The sequence below is a fragment of the Typopeltis vanoorti genome, chromosome 19 (assembly GCF_054136105.1).
Source record: "Typopeltis vanoorti isolate ZY-2024b chromosome 19, IOZ_Tvanoo_1.0, whole genome shotgun sequence".
NCBI classification, from domain to species: Eukaryota; Metazoa; Arthropoda; class Arachnida; order Uropygi; family Thelyphonidae; genus Typopeltis; species Typopeltis vanoorti.
The window spans coordinates 46,033,638-46,051,505 of record NC_143567.1 but is presented as its reverse complement, the minus strand read 5'-3'; the positions used below and the strand labels follow the sequence as shown (position 1 = coordinate 46,051,505).

The window sequence follows — 17,868 nt, the reverse complement described above, 5'->3', positions numbered from 1 at the left end:
TAATGCCACTTTCTTTCATAATGTGATCTATAATAGACGATGAATAAGAGTGGAGATAATGTGCAGTCCTTTAATTCTAATGGCTGACTGTCAACTTAAATACAGATTTATATAGATATTTACCTGATATAATTGTAGTGTTTTGAAAAGCTTTTCTCTGGGTACCTTTTCATATGCCTTTTCCAGATCTACAAAACTTAAATACAGAACCTTGTCATATTTTCATGATTTCTGAACTGTTTATTGTAAAGTGAAAATCTGGTCTTGACAAGCTCTATTTGACCTGAACCTAGCTTGTTCGTCTTGAAGTTTCTCTTCCACAATCATTCTCAACTTATTTTCAAGTATGCTTGCATAAATCTCACTTAGTAAAGATATTTCCTCTGTCAATTCTTGCATTCAGCTTTCTTTTTCTTTCTTTTTTTTTTATAGCTGGGAACTCTGATGGCTCTACTCCAGTGGTGCACTCAGGATTTAATCTTTTTTTTTTTTTGGGGGGGGGGGGGGCTGATAGTTAAGATTTAATCTTGGGAGGAGCGAGCACTCAAGTTAGAAAAAGCTTGGGGGGGGGGGGGAACCGAGTTGAGCAGAAGATTTGAGAATAGACACTATGCATTGCATACGACCTATGACTGAGCATCTACAGTGATCGCCAATACATGAAACCCGTGATCTCCTCTGGCCTGTTTGGCAAACAAAGTAGCGCTCGGTCTGCCTGAGTACTACCTCGTTCGTCTTGTGTTCATAGTGGCTGGGATTCTCGAGAACTACAAGGTATTCCCATCTTATGTGACCGCTAATTCATAAGTAGTATAGAAATAAAAGACACGACACAACATAAATAAAAAAATTAATTTTAATTAGGAAAAGGTTTTTGGAAAATTTTCTAGTGTTCCCCCCCCAGTGCACCAATGCTCTACTCCAACCATGGAATTCAACCTTTTGACTAGGCCCTCTGAATTATACATTGTATCACTGCAAAAATTTTATATCTCCATACTTAAGCATTTCTGGTTGAATATCATCTACTCCAGCTACTTTTTCACATTTCAAGTTTTTGACAGCTTTTCTACCTCAAGTATTGATCACATTCCTCTTGAAAAGTTCCTAGTATAGTTCTGTCACCGCTTGTTTCATTTAAGTCTTCTAAAGTAATTAAAATCTTTGTAAAAAAGTATGCAGCAGACAATAAAAATGCTATGAAAGAAGTTGAAATAAATTAACATAAGAGAACTCATTGATTAATTATTTGAAAAGAGCCCAGAATCTGTAGTAATTACTTTACTCCAGACATCTAGGATTTCCTTATCTTCAGTTTTCATGTTATTTTTATTATCTTTTATTCCTCTTGCAGCACTCTTTCTTCCATTTTTGAGCTTTTTTGTCACTTTACTGATATTTATTTTCTATATTCTCAACTTCTCTTTTATTTTTTTGTATTTTATTTTTATTATAGTTTTTTTTTTGTTGTTGTTAAATCAGAGTTTAAAAAAAATACATTCTCAGTTCGAGTATACTTCATTTTGGTACTTTGTGCATATTGACTCCAGAAACATCCAAAAATGGGATTATTCAAAATATGAAAAAAATATAAAAAAAAATTAAAAAAATACTAAAGCAGTGAAGGGTGGGTGGGGGAGGGAAATTAATATGATATTTATTTCATATACCTTATCAGTCATAATTCTCTAAAAATACATGTGAAGAAAGTAATTTCATGAAATAGAACTGAACTGTGGATGAAATGATGCTAACAGAGAAAGAGAGAAATGACAGATGACTCCGAGTTAAAACATTTCATATAGAAATCTGTGTAAAAACACAGATATATAAAAAAAAAAAAGTATGCAGCAGAAAATAAAAATGCTATGATAGAAGGTGAAATAAATTAGCATAAGAAAACTCATTGATTGCTTATTATTTGAAAAGAGCCCAGAATCTATAGTCATAAAAAAAAAAAGCCTGAATTTACTCTACCATAAAATATTGTTCATGAAATGGTGAGTTTAGATTTTGAATAGGAGTAATAATAGTTTCTCAAAGAAGAATAGCACTAAAGATTACTTATCTATAATACTGCTATGAAGGCCAAGAGCTAACTAGAAAATTATTCATATTTGACTTTTAAGAAGCCATTGGATACTTTCAAGGAAACTTCTTCCATAGGACAGAGGTAGAATGAAAAATGAGTAGGGATAGTTCATATGGTGAGTTTGGAGTGGGATGCTGCTTGATTGTGGAAATATCTCTTGAGAGACTGAACAGAAGCTGATGATCTGTTTCCCAGGGAGTAGAGTGGAATGAATCACTTAAAAAACTGAATTTGGAATTTTTAAGTGTCAGACATCTTTTCAAAAATGAGCATTATTCCTTATTTGGATGTATATTGTTGTAGAGGATAAGGAATTGGTCAAATGAGAAGCAGCATCTGGAGTTAAAGAGAAAGCCTAGCATAAAATATTGAGGCAGCTATAGATATGATATGTGTATACTAAGCAAAGTTTGAAGTACTTAGTTCAAGAAAAGAATCACTTCTTCAGGATTGGGATGGTGTCAAAAGTAAGATCAGATGGAGCAGATGCTTTTTTTTTGTGTAATGAAGCATTGTTGAATTTTGAAAGAATCAAAGTCAAATCATATGTTGCATTAAAAACAACTATGAAACTTCCATGATTATTTGACAGATAAAGAACACAGTAAATAATTTTATTAATCAAAACATTACCATATTTTAATTTTACATTTTGTAACACATCTTCAGTATGAATTGAAGAACAATAATAGAATAAACAATCATACTTAAATACTAAAATAGAATTCTAACCCACTAATGCCTTTTATTTCCAAAGGAAGTGGACAGAGCTCTTTTAGCCCTACCTGTTTTTTGGAAGATCAGTGGGCAGCTGATCTTCACCTTTCAGAGCACCAAAGGAGAGAGTACAGCAGACAATTGCCACTATCTCATGGTTTAATAATACACACACACACACACACACTGGAAATTGCATTCTCATATCAGAGGTGAAATTCTGTATATATGCTACTTTTGGAAATTGTTTTGAATTTTCATAGTGCAAACTTTAATTGGCTTGTTTGGCTGTAACATTATGAATAATTTTTCTCTTCTTCTTTTTAAATAAGTTTTAATATCAGGTGGAGCCTTTTAAAATTCTTTGTCAAGTTTATTTATTCCATTTTAATTTATGTAAGAAGGATCTTGTAACTGCTATGCATTATTCTAAAAAATGCACATTTTTGCATGCCATTTTTAAATGAAACATGAATACTTTCAGTACATTGATGTACTGAATGCTACCAGATCATGAGAAACAACATTGTTTCAAGTTCCAGAAAAAAAGCTAATCAACCTTGTTTGAAAAGAAAAAAAAGGAGGGAAGTTCTTGCAGTTTGAAGTGTCATTTGATCATAAAGTTACATGCTGCAAAAAATACCTAAGATTTTAACAGAACTGGATCCCCAGCCACAAAAAAATACTTGGATAATAATTTCACTATTAACTATATTACTATGCAGAATCATATGATGAATTGAAAAGAATGGAGATACTTTCTCTGGAGTTATAATCCAATTTTTGCTGATAGTCCAAATACTATCAGCAAAAATTTGAAGCTTTTCTTTATCATAATGAAGAAAAGCTTCATTATGATGCTACTCTTAGGAAATTATTTTGACATTAAACTAGTACTGGATATAAATATAAAATTATTATATTTTTTTATATACACATTCAGGATTTTTTCAGCAAAGGTATAACACATTTGTAACATAATAATCCTTGGAATAGTTAGCATTTTTAAATGAATGAGTTTTGAATGCATCATTTACAGTGGCGGTTCGTGGCTTGAAATCGTGGGGGTACTGCAACTTTTGAAATATACATACACACTATAAGTACAGTGTATACATGTTTGGATAAAATATCAAAATTATGGTAAAAATTTTTTAAAAAATTAAACGTAAAAAAATATTGTTTATTATCGATAAAATTATACAGTTTGGTATAATTCAAAATTACTTAAAAATAAAATCATCCATTATCATAACCCCAATAATTTTCTAAAATAAAAACTATAACAAATGTTATGACTTGAATTGCAATGCCAAAATATTTAAAGAGACGGAGTAAACAAGATAAGCACTACGAACACTCTACTTCTGTCGCAAACTGCATATAAATAACAGTGAAACTGCGCGACGGACAGTGCCACATTACACTAATAGCTGACAGCTGATTATGACGTGCATGTGCTTGTGCACGTAGCAAATACTAGCAATATGACACTGTGGTAAACACAGTGCTGCTAGCATCCTTCACCCTCCTAAGTGCTACAAGATGGATTTTTATTAAATTTTATACAAAATAAGAGAATTGTATACGATTGTTGATGATAAAATTAAATATTACAAGCAAATATAAATAAATTAATAAATATATTTATATATCGAGAAAAATTAGAGTGCTGCAGTTCTGCAGTGCTTATGCACAAGCCGCCCCGATGATTTATATTATACTGTAAATATTATGTGGCAGTAAACAGAAAAAATCTATGAAAAATCTCCTATTCATAAGGCTCTCTGCAAATTGCATTCCTCATGCTTCCACAGTCCAGAAATCAGATGCTTGCTTAGAGAGAAGATTCACTTACTGCAGCATGTGCAGTCCCATATTATGTGTGTACAGCAGATGGCAAATTTGTTTGAATGTCAGAAACAAATTCATTATTAAAAATTTATATTTATAAACATGTGCAAAAGTAAAATAATAATTTTTAAAAAATGATAAAGCTAGGATACTTCAAATTTCAAAAATAAAACGTTTTTTTATTTTTTAAATAAAAACTTTCTTCTGTCATAATTTTGATGAATGTTTGTCTTTAATATGTGTATTTATTAATAACTTTGCTATTTAAAGCTAAATGAAAGTGTTTAAACATCCTTTCAGCAAAACTGTTAAACATCAGCTGTTTAAATATTATTACATAACCTTTTTACTTTGCCATTTCTTAAAGTAATGAATGTTATAGTTTGCAAATTTTTTATATATCAGTATACTTGAGACAATTTGTTAAAAAAAAATATAAAAAAATTAAAAAAAAGGTTCAAGAGAATGGATAATTTAAGAAGCAGCTGCTCTATGATAATTAACTTCTAGAAGAGACATAATTGTAGCATTTGAAAAAATCAAAAATATTTTTGGAAATGTATTTTAAGTAATCTTTTTATACTTTTATCTGTTAATGTTTTAAAATTGTAATTTTGATATGGTGATATGTAGCATCATGAAACAACAAAAGAATCTCACTTTATATCCTCTGATGTGGATGTGATAAATCAGCATTAAAATTGATTAGTTAAAATCAGAAAGATGCATGTGAACATCTTTCTGATTTACCTCTTATGGATTTAAGCTTAAGTGCCTATTATCATGGTACAATCTCAGTATCAGATGAAATGTTGAGATATCATTGCATTTTAAACTTCATTTTATATTTTGTTTTCTGTTACTTTATTCTATAGCATAAAGTAACATGTTTTTCAAATTCATGTGGAATATCATATTTGAAAATTAATCACGGATAATTTTGTACTTACATTTAGTTCTGTGAGCTACACATTGTAAATATCACTTGATTCCTCCTCCAACTTTTTGTTTTAATCATCCACATTAATTCATAAATAAAAATCAAGTTTGTACTTCTTTTAAAAAAATTAAAAATATATATATATGAAATTGGACCAATGTTTGCTTTTTTCAATTCTGTCATTCTTTAAACATTTTTTACAATACATTTGTTTATAAAAATGTTTCTGAGATGAGAGCAATGATTGAGGTTCCCCTCTTACTTACCTATTCTCTTCACTCCCTGCTCTGCAAAGGAATGAAGAGGATAAATATCAGATTTAGGCTACTGTTATTTTTGAAATGTTATACAACTGATTAAGAACAGATTGAACTGTTTGAGAAAATGCATTATTCTGTTAGAAAAGAATAGCAAACTTTATTTAAATATAAATAAAATTTTCTATTCTTTTCTAATTTTTGGAGCAACATTAAATAATTTTCAGAAATACATACTTGATACAGTATTCTGTTTTCTTAATTATATATCAATTATACAGTCATACAAAGCCTTATTGACTACATCATTGTTGATAGTGATATCATCGTGCTCGTTCAGGATATAAAAGTGTACAGAAGATTTGAAATTGGAAGTGACCATTACTTAGCACTAAGGATAAAAATGGATATCACATTGAAAAGAACAGTATGTAAGAAAGTTTTAAAAAGAATTAAAGTTGAGCAGCTTTTACAAGTAAATTGTAGACTCAGTTATACAAACATTGTTGAAGAAAAAATGAAACAAATTGAAATCAAGGGCCAAACCTTGGAGTCTCAGTGGGAAACTGAAGAAATTGATTCAGCTAGGAAAGTATGTGATGAAGTTGTCTGCAAGGATAGAAAAATAAGAACACCATGTTGGACACAAGAAGTTAAAGAAGCATCAAAAGTTCTTAGCAAATAAGTCAGCAGATGCAGTAAAAGAATACAGAGAGAAATGTAAGAGCTAAGCTATGTGTAAAAGTAGCTAAGAAGTCATGGGAAGACTTAAGTAAGAGTATGGAAAATACATATCGGGCAGAAAATGTTCTGGAGTTTATTGAAGATGCTTAGAAATGGAAAAGAAAAGAGTACTGTAAAAAAGGAATCAAAGATGATAAAGGTGACATGAAAACTAAAGATAAGGATATCCTAGATGTCTGGAGTAATTACTTTGAAAGACTGTTAAATGAACCAAGCATTTGCTGAACCATAGTAAAAAATTTTCAGGAGGAATGCCAAGAGGAATACATATCAATACTTGAAGTAGAAAAAGCTGTCAAAAACATGAAATGTGGAAAATCAGCTGGAGTAGATGATATTGAACCAAAAATGCTTAAGTATGGAGGTATAAAAGTTTTGCAGTGGCTACACTGAATAATTCAGAGGGCCTGATTAGAAATTCGAATTCCCAATAATTGGAGTAGAGCTCTCACAGTACCCATCCATAAAAAAGGGAATAAAACTAAATGTGAGAATTACAGACGAATTTTTGAAAAAAGGTTGAGAAAGATTGTAGAAGAAAAACTTGAAGAACAAGCTGGTTCAGGCCAAATGGGGGTTGTCAAAATCAGGTTTTCATTTTAAGACAAATAGTTGAGAAATTGTGGGAATATGACAAGGATCTGTACTTGAGTTTTGTCGATCTGGAAAAGGCATACAACAAGGCACTATTGTGGTATATAATTGTGGTGTTTTGAAAAGAAAAGCTTTTCAAAACACTACAGTTATATAGGGTGAATGGAACATTATACACAACAATACATAGTCTATATTTAAGTTATCAGTCAGCAGTTAGAATTGAAGGAAATACAGGAAGATGGTTTCATGTAAAATCAGGGGTCACATTAGGAAAGGAAGTGGCATCAGGCCTGATATTAGAATTGGAATTGTCAAACTTAGTTCTGTGCTGAATTTGAAAATGAAAATTGCCCTATCCTTTCAGTTTCTCGTGAATTAAAATTATATGTACTAATTGCATTTCATGTGAAACCTATAGCACGTGAATTTAGTTGCATTTTGTTTTCCTCGAAAGAAGTCTTGCTTATGGAAGACTTTAAGGAAGCCATTTTATTTGATTAAGAATTAGCAATCATATTAGTTCTACTTGCCTGAATACTACTGTTGTATTCAAGAAATATCCTTATAGAACTGTGTGCCCTATTCATTGCTCACAGCATCAAAGTCAGGAGACAAAAATACAAATATGAATGCAGACAGTGAATCTTTAATGACATGCTGCATCCCTTGCTTTGTATGTCTATAGCATGTCTTTTACAATATCTGTAATTATCACTTTTACTATCCCTAAACACTGGCATTAACAGCTTTGAACCCCTCCCCTTCCTTTTTAGTGTCATAAAAAGAATTAGATACAAAGTCTCCTGGCCCTGGTGACACTTCACCAATTGTCCTAAAGGTGTGCACTCCAGAGTTAACCTCTATTCTGTGTTGCCTTTTGATACTTTCATATTCCACTGGTATCTATCCTGCAGCATGGAAATTAGCCTACATAAACCAATTCCTAAGAAAGTTGACAAATTCTTAGGAATTTGTCAACCTATTTCCCAATTTCTCTTATCTCATTTCTCTCTAAAAGTAATAGCCTTTCAAGATGGGGTAGAGAGACTTCTATCCTATGTTGATGAAAGTGCTTGACTAATAAACGATTGCCAACATATATTCCACCATTGTATCAATCAACAGGAAATCTGCTTGCCTGTGTCACCCATCTCTGGACAAACACCATGGAACAATTTGGAGAGTTTCAGGTGGTTGCTCTTGATATCTCCAAGGCTTTCAACTGGATTTGTCACAAGTGTCTTTTAAGTAAGCTCCCATCATTTAGCCTGTCCCATGAGACTTTTGGACTGAATGGTTGCCAGCTTTCTTACTAGGTGCATGCTACGTGGGATGGTTGAGTGTTCCTCTAACTATGGAACTAATGCTAAGGGCTCTGTTCTCTCACTCTTCTAAATATCTCTTCTTGGGATTACTCTATCATCAACCTCTCTTGGAATAAGTGCATTACATTATTTACTTCCTTGGCATGCAAAACAGTTAGGATTTCTTTTTCGCTCAATGCATTACCTCTCTCTCTCTCTCTCTCTATATATATATATATATCCCATAATGCAAAGCACACATTTAGGGTGTATCTGGGCAGAACATGTTTTGCCTTAGTATCCCATGATGAAAAGATGTGTGCTTTGCATCATGGGACACTAAGGCAATTGATGTGAAATCATTAGCCTCTATACATAAGTAACCCTGTCATGAAGATACTTCACAATCAAACTTTGTTTGCTTACACTTGGATAAAGGATTAAACCAAGAATGTAATTTCTTGGCATCTTTAATTTACTCAATAATCATGAAGTGTCTAGTGCTTTGGAAGCTCTGTTAATTCTTGTAAGTGAAGTTCATTCTTTGCTATTAGGTCAAGGTCATCAGTGAATCTGAGATATATTTTTTTCATTCCAAATAGGTTAAAAAGCATTGGAGAAAGCGTGCAGCCTTAATGCACACTTCTTTCCATTTTGAAAGGCTTTCTATAGTTGCTATTGTTTTCTATTAACATTTTTGAGGAATGGTAGAGGTAATTAGGCATACTATTTTATTATCTATTCCATACAGGTTCAGTATTATCCACAATTCTTCATGCCATACTGAATCAAAGACCTGTATATCTATGAAATTGTGACATAGTATTTTATTATGCACAATATATTTTTCTCCAATGAGTTTTTTTTTTTTTTTTTTTTAATGTTGGGCCCATATACAAGAGGTTGACTGGTCAACCTATAGTACTTTAGTACCATGGGATGGGAAAGGAGAAACTTGTTGACATTCGATTTAAAAGCCTGTGTATTGTATTCCTTGGGAAATACATCAGGGGGAAGACTGTTCCACAGTACAGCAATAGCAGGGATGAAGGAGGAGGAAAAGAAACTGTGGATAATACTGAACCTGTATGCAAAAGGATGTTGGGCCGTGGCCGTACATATTCCAATTACAGAGTGGGGGAATTATTGATGCAGTTTCAGATGAACATTTTTCATGGAAATATTTATAGAATATACAAATTGCAGAGACTAAATGTCTATGTGAAAGTGGGGGAAGCGAGTTGGTAAAGAGATGGATCATTTATCAATCTGATTGCTCTCCTTTGTATTGAGTCAAGCATTTTGAGGGAGCTTTTAAGAGCCCTACTCCAAATGTGAGAACAGTATTCAATAGCTGGGTGGATTTGTGATTCATATAAGGTTAACAGCTGTTTTGAGGTGAAGTAACGTCTTGAACGAAAGAGAAAGCCTAGTTTTTTTTGGAAGCTGAGGATGCAATGGTTGCGATGTGTTTATGCCAGGAGAGGCCTGATGTCAAGGTAATTTTGAGAAGAGAAATTTCATCTTGTCTGGGAATTTTAGTGTTATCAAAAATAATACTGGTTCTTTTTTGTGAGAAATAAGACAGAACTGGGTTTTACTAACGTTGAAGTTGATGAGGTTATCTGAGCCCCATTGGAGGATGGCTTGAAGGTCCGAATTAAGGGAAGTTGTGGTTGATGTTCTGTGGATGAAATAAGTTGTGTAGGGTAAGGTTTATCAAATGAAAGGAAAGAGTGGGCTTAGTTGGAGGTCAACTGAAGCAGGCCATTGATATACAGAAGGAAGAGGGTCGTGAGAGCGCTGAACCTTGTGGGACCCCGGCATTAGTTGGATGCTGGGAGGATAGGGAGCCATCTACCATCACACATAGTGTGCGTCCAGACAGAAAGCTGGCAATCCATCTGCAGAAGTCCTGAGACAGTCCAAATGATGGAAGTTTGCTTAGTAAGTCTTTGTGCTAGACCTGGTCAAAGGCTTTAGAGATATCAAGTGCAACTACTTGGGATTCACCAAATTTTTCCATGGTATATGTCCAGAGATGGGTGATATATGAGAACAGGTGACCTGTTGATTGGCATCGACGGAATCTGTACTGGTGGTCGCTTAATAGCTGGTTATCTTCAAGGTAGAGTAGGAATTGGGAATTGATGGTTTTCTCTATCACTTTAGATAGGATTGAGATGAGTGAGATAGGGTGGTAGTTAGATGGCTACGATTTGTCATCCTTTTTTAGGAATGGGTTGAATATAGGCCAAATTATATTCTTGTTTTTATGGAATCCTGTTTGGTTCTCTGAAGGTATACTTTGTTTTCCTCTCAATTCTAAAGTGTGTGATTTTTATGAATAGGCATCAGAACAGAGGTACACCAATCTCTAGGCCATGAAATATTGTCCTTCCATACATTGACAAATTTTGAGCAGAGCATCTATGATAGGTTCTGCCTCTGCTTTCAGTAGTTCTGAAGTTTTTCCATCTATGCCAAGCACTTTTCTCATCTTCAAATAATTAACTGCTGCTTCTACCTTTTCTCTTAAAATAGGAAAGTCTCCTTCATCCAGCATTATTTGTATTATGTCTTCAAGGTTTTAATTATTGAGGCTACTGTCTTCTGAGAAATGGTTAGTTGAGTAATCATGCCAGCTCTGCAAGATTTCATTCTTTCCAGTCAAAAGCATGCTATTTTCATCCTCAGTTGAGCAATTAGTGAAAAGTTTTGTCAATCTGCACATTTGGAAAGTGCTTCTAGGGTTACTTCTTAATAGCTCCTCTTTGGTCTTTCTACATTCATTCAGAATCCAGCTGGTTTAGCTGTTTTTATTTTATTTCTTATGATTTTGTTTAGTTCTTTATATTTTTCTGTGTTACTATCATCCTTGTTTATAAAGAACCTTAAGGTTCTTCCTTGATCATGTAGTTGTAAATATCTTTTGTAATCCAAAAGACAATTTGATAATTCTGCAAGATTTTCCTATTATAGTTTCAACTGCTTTTAAAATTGCTTTGAAAAATAGTTTGTATTCGTTTTTAATACTTCTGAATTCTTCTAGGAAGGTATTCAAGAAATTAGTAATGTGGGATTTATATTGTTTTCTGATATGAGGTAATACTAACTTCTTATCAACACTATATCTTTGCCTTTGCTTTTCGTCACCTGGGAAAGATCTAGTCTTAGGAAGGTTAACTGACATTTTATGAGTTGTCTGAACAAGTATATAATCAATTAAATTCTGGGCAGATCCATTAGATGAAGTCCATGTACCCTTTCTGGATGGCTTATGAGGATAAATTATTTTGAATGGCAAAAATCAATGTTTGTATCCTCTGTCATTGGTTTTGCCAAAACCAAATGCACCACAATGGGGGAGGAAATTCCTTACAGCATGTATACCAATTTTTGAATGCTGGTCTCCTTGTACAATATGATAGTCTTTATTTGGAATTTGTTTTATCACTAAAAAAGTGTTGTCCTGATGGCATTCCTTCAATTATCCTGAAGCTTGTGTAGAACTTACTGCTGTCCTATGTTGCCTGTTTATGCTCTCTTACTTCACTGATATCCACCCTAGAACCTGGAAACTGGCCTATGTGTAACCTATTCCCAGGGAGGATGAAAAATCGCTATCAAACTATTGCCATCTCTCTCTCCTCAGTCATGTCTAAAGTAATGGAGAGAACCATCAATACTCAACTTCTGTGATACTTTGAAGGCACCCAACTAATAAATGACTGCCAGTATGGATTAGTTGGGTGCCTTCAAATACCCTGGAGTAGTTTGGTGAGTCTCAAGTGGTTGTGCTTGATATTTCCGAAACTTTAGACAAGGTCTGGCACAAAGGTCTATTAAACAAGCTCCCATCATTGATCTGTCCCACGACTTCTATAGTTGGGTTGCTAGCTCACTGATGGGATGCACACTATGTATGATGGTTCCTTATCCTTTCAACTAATGCTGGCATTCCACAAGATTCTGTTTTCTTATCAGCCCTTCTGTATATCAACGACCTACTTCATTTGACTACTAACTGGATACACAGTTTGCAGATGATGATACGTTGTGCTCTTCCCTTTCATTTGACATAGGCATACTATTACTAACACCACAAAATCACCTCAACTTACAAATCAGCCTTCACTGCTCTCGATTCTGATCTCTAGCCATCCTCCAATGGCATGCAGATAACCTTGCCTAATTCACTGCTAGCAAAACTTAGTCCTGCCTTAAAGTCCTTCTTTCAATATTAACTTTGATAACACTTGAATCTCTAAGCAAGATGAGATTTTCTTTCTTGAAATACCCTCACATCCAGCCTCTCCTTGCATAAACACATCGCAACCATCCCTCCCATTAGCTTCCAAAAAACAAAACAACAACAACAAAAAAAAAAAAAACTAGGATTTCTCTTTTGCTCAAGGCATTACTTCACCTCTGAAGAATGGTTAACCTTATACAAATCATAAATCCACCCAACTATTGAATAACTGCTCTCACATTTGAGATGGAGTCCTCTAAGAACTCTAAAAATACTTGACTCAACACAGAAGAGCGCAATCAGGATGATTAGTGATATATCTCTTACCAACTCACTCCACCCACTTTCACACAAGTGTTTGGCTTCTGCAGTATGTTTCTTCTATAATTATTCCATGGTAAATGTTCCTATGAAAGAGCATAAATAATTGTTCCACTGTTACTAAATCCGTTGAAACTCGTGCAGCTGCTAAGGTTGTCTACTATGTTAATGACCAAGACTAGTACATCTACTTCAAGAAGAGCCCTATGTTTACCAAAATTTTTCTTCTGGAACTGCGTTCATTGTGCTGATTTCAAAATAGTTTCTCTGCATAATTTGCAGGGCATATTGGGAACATAGCGAATTCAAAAGAGTGACTTTCAGATTTCCCAGGTATCGAGTTGGATACAATAGAATATTGTTGGAGCATAGGCCTCTTCTAGCTCTATGTCTGGGCATAGTGTGTACCACTAATTCCAAAGTAAAAGGTAAAATAAATAAAAATGAATCCTCTAACACCTTATATATTTCCTAAATGGAATATACAGAGAGCCTACCTTACCATAACTTTGGTAGACAGGTGATCAGTTAGTCTCAATCCTTGAATGATAGTGAGACCAAACTATCAATAAACATGAGAAACAACCACTGCCGTCTTATGACTGTCACTCTTATATTTGTATTATTATCTGTAAATGCAAGTGCTACAGTTGATTTTTGACATGAAAGGCTAAAATCCCAAGTTTATGAAAAGGAAAAGCTACTTACCAATGCTAGATAGACTAATTCTGGAATCGATTCAAGAAATATCTATGAAAAATACTTCTAAGCAGTGAATAGAATCGATCCTACAACAGGCTTTCTTCAAAATGACATCCTTATTTTTACATGTTAAAGTTTGTTTCAGCATTGCAATTATTTTTTGAGTTGTATTTGCAATCTTTGCTACATGGCTCCTGAACTTCAACTTGCTATCAACTAACATTCCAAGATCCCTAGTCTGATCAGTTTCTTCTAGCATAATCCCACCAATATACAACATTGGATATTTTCCCATGCTCACAATTCCAGCCAATTCAAATCATTCTGCAAGTACTGTATATCAGCAGCATTCCTAATTACCCTATTTGCATCATTGGCAAATAGATGTATGTCTTCTGTCAAATCCTTTCCGATGTCATTAATCTAAATATTGAATAACTGTTGATCAAGAACTGATCCTTGTGGTGCACCATTCGGCCACCTTAAATCTCACAGACTCACTCTCCCATATACCACTTTTTAATGTGTATATCAGTCAGCAATGAGCTCAAAATTGCATACCCCCATGTTGATAGCTTTTAGCAAAATGGACACTCATTATTTGAACAATCTCTTCTGTATCTGCACACTCATTCATCTATATTCAGCAGAGCTATTTTTTTATACCCATTTTTTCTTTTACTTCCAGCAAAATGATATAATTCTTTTGGGTTGTCTTTAGCTTGCAGATCCAGTTTCTTTTCATACTCATACTTGGCTTTCTGGTGGTGCCACCTGGTGGTCCACCCCAGGTGGCACTTTGAACCTTTTTGAACTTTTGTAGTTAATTCTAAAATACAGTCTGGAGAACTCATTTCCAAATATTGTAATACTACTGTGAATTTTCTTCACAATTGCTGTAAGTGTTGCTAGTTGTGAGAGGAATTTTTCTAAATAAAATTTATAAAGAATTACCTACATTACTATGAAATAGACTTCCCCAATGTCATTGACAATTTTGCTAAGAGAAAAGCAAGAAAAATAACATTTTAGAATGTTGAAATTAAAGTTTTACTTCAAAAATAAACATAGTGTTTTAATGTATTTCCCTATACGTCATTTTGACTTTTTGTAGTATTATTGGTGTGTATTGAGAGGGGCGACAAACTTGAGGACTGCCGCAGGCAGCAAAAGCTCTAGCTACACCACTGATTTTCATAACAGACACCATTCTTATATATATATACACACAGTATTCCTTCTGCATGACCTTTTTCTTGAGAATCTCTTGTCTAATAAGATTGCACATCAGTTTCATTTCAATCCTGTTTATTCTTCAAACTATAAGGGCACATTCCAGCATTACATCATTTAAGTATTTTTAAATGTTTCCCTTGCACTACAGATATCCTTCCTATCCAACATCCCATACCATGGGACAGAATCCAGCATACTTCTCAGTTGCTCATAATTTCCTACTTTGTACTTCAGCATGTAACCTTTTCTAACCAGAACATTACTGAACTTTGCCACTTCCCATGCGAGTATTGATCGAGCATGATCACTTTCATCAATGAGAGGCAACCTGTCCCCCCCCCCCTCTGACATTATAGTCAGATCTAACACTCTTTGACCCTTGGTTCATTTTGTCACATGTTGCTTTAGGAAGTTGTCACACAACAGATCAAAAAATTCGGTTTCATTCTTCTTGCAAGATTATTTCTGTGTCCAATGTTTGGACAATTAAAGTTAATCATGATTGCTCATTTTGCACCCATCTTTATTTGTTAATGCATTTCTTCATCATTAGCAATCAACCCACCAAGTCTGTGACAATGCTCTCATTATGTATTTGATTTTATTATTCTATCTAAAACTATCGCCTCAAGCTCACTGTCAATGAAGAATTATTACTAGTATTACAGTCATAAATTTCTACTCTAAATGGACTGAAATCATCCAGTATTATTGGCATCACACTCCCTCCTGCTCCTCTCCTCTTTTCTTCTTAAAAATACTGTACCTTTTTCTCGATACCAATTATTATATCTTTCTCTGATAGCGAGGTCTCATTAATGCCTACAACCTGAGTTCCCAACGTATTCACCAAGGCAACAAAATCTATCCTGTCTGTGTTAGACATAACAAATCAACTGTATGCCTTTTTTTTTTTTTTTTTTTTTTTTTTTTTTTTTTTTTTTTTGTATACTTGCTTCTGTCCTTATCTAGTGCTTTACTTACCCAGACATGCTTGCATGCAGTTGATAAGTTTGAACAGAATGAACACAAAATCGTGCTTTCATCATTATCTACATTATTTTCATGATAATGTAGTTCAATAATTCCTATCAACGGTACATCGTTAGGAATTTTTTCTCTGCCTTCTCTCCCAGGTATTTGCCTTACCCAGTTGACTAAAGACAGGCGAGATGGGAGCCACCTGTCTATATTCATCCATATCACACTACGAAGACAGTCTTACAGCATTAGATGCCAGCTCTGTTGTCTTTTGGGACTGCCAGGGATGGTGGTGGAAAGTGTGCTACTGATGGTATATGAACCAGTAAAGGGACCTCTCTACAGTTCAGGAGGAGGTTTATGGTTGGTGCATGGAATGTCAGAACACTTCGAAAAAGGTAGTCAACTCAAGCTACTACAATATGAACTCTCATGCTATCATTGGTCTGTTGGGGCTTTGTGAGATCAAATGGCCACAAGCAGGAGAACTGGTTAGAGATGAAGGAAACCTTTTGCTTTATTCAGGAACACAATGAAGAGGAAAAGAGGGAGTTGGTTTTTTGATTTAGGAGAAGAGGGAGTTTTAAATAGCAGAGTAGCTCCTGTCAGGATTAAAGCTAAACCAATAAATGTATCAATAATACAGATCTATGCATCTATATTATTATTATACAATAAAGTGTATTAATGACTTCCACTGACAATGCCTCATTTGGACAATATCCTTCTGATCTCTTTCTGGTGAAAGAACAGAGGAGGCACTGAGCTTTGTGCATTAGAAATGAGTGTGAAACATATACCATGATCAGTTATGTATACATTGGAAGGAAAGTGCGAAACCAGAAAGGATTACTTCAGTTAGGGCCGTACCGTGCGGTTGTGCAGATTGTGCGCCGCACAAGGGATAATAAATATATATATATATATATATAAATTTTCTTATTCTTGAATTATATCGTACTATATAAATTACACAATTACTAATTATAGTTAATGCAATAAAAATGAAATTTTAAATCAGTCAAATTATTATGAATTCTTAATAATCTAACATTTTTAACTTAAATACATCACAAGTTTTATTATAATTTGTTGTTATCAATGATTATTGATAAAATGATGTTACCACCGATTTTATTTCACAGAGTAAGCATCGACTCAGCGAAAATTTTATAAATATTCTCCCTTGTTTATTATATTTTTCTTGGAAATTGTTAGTTTAAGACAGACCGTGAATTCATTCTTACGCTGTGCTTTACCCAGTACCGTCGACAGGATGTAGCATAGAGGCAGCGTGCCTCACGGCGCTGCTTAATAAGGGCGCTCGTTCCGCCGTATTACGGCAACAAAATATTTTACAAAAATATACAGCGTTTAGTTTACCAAATAAAGGCGCCATTTTCCATTGACAGTTAAATATATGCTTATTATATTTTTTATTTTTGACTATAATTTTTTATTAATAAAAAAATTATTGTCATACTAAAACTAAACATTTTAGAACCCACTTATTAGGTTTACTACTGTCTGGAGTGGTTGATTTTGCAGTTGTGGTTTGTCTTTAATCAGGTTGTTATATTTCTTGACGTGTTTATTTTTTATTTTTTGAAATTCTTTCTGTGGGGAAGTAACCGAAATGCCAGAGAGAATCGACCAAAGTTCAGGGTTAAGAACGGTGGAGAGCTCTGAATGTAAGGAGCCAATGGCGGCGTTCGTCACTGAGAGGGTGGAACGAGTAGAGGCGATTTGCTCGCATAGTAATGCCAGGCTGGCACAGTTATATATGTGCGGAGGGCTTTTTTTTTTTTCGAATGGAAATTGGCCTTTAGTTGTAACGCAGTTCGGTATCACTCTTGTATCCCGACATC

At 34.0% G+C, this 17,868-nt stretch overlaps 1 long non-coding RNA gene across 1 annotated transcript; it reads right to left on the bottom strand.

Annotated features, from left to right (window-relative positions):
- Positions 1-839: 839 nt before the first annotated feature.
- LOC150096060 (uncharacterized) lies at positions 840-17,272 on the bottom strand. The gene is made up of 3 exons (XR_016549922.1): positions 17,127-17,272; positions 5,870-5,890; positions 840-1,146 (listed from the first exon to the last, which is right to left on the bottom strand). It is a non-coding gene; the product is annotated as an uncharacterized LOC150096060 (long non-coding RNA).
- Between the last annotated feature and the right edge of the window lie 596 nt (positions 17,273-17,868).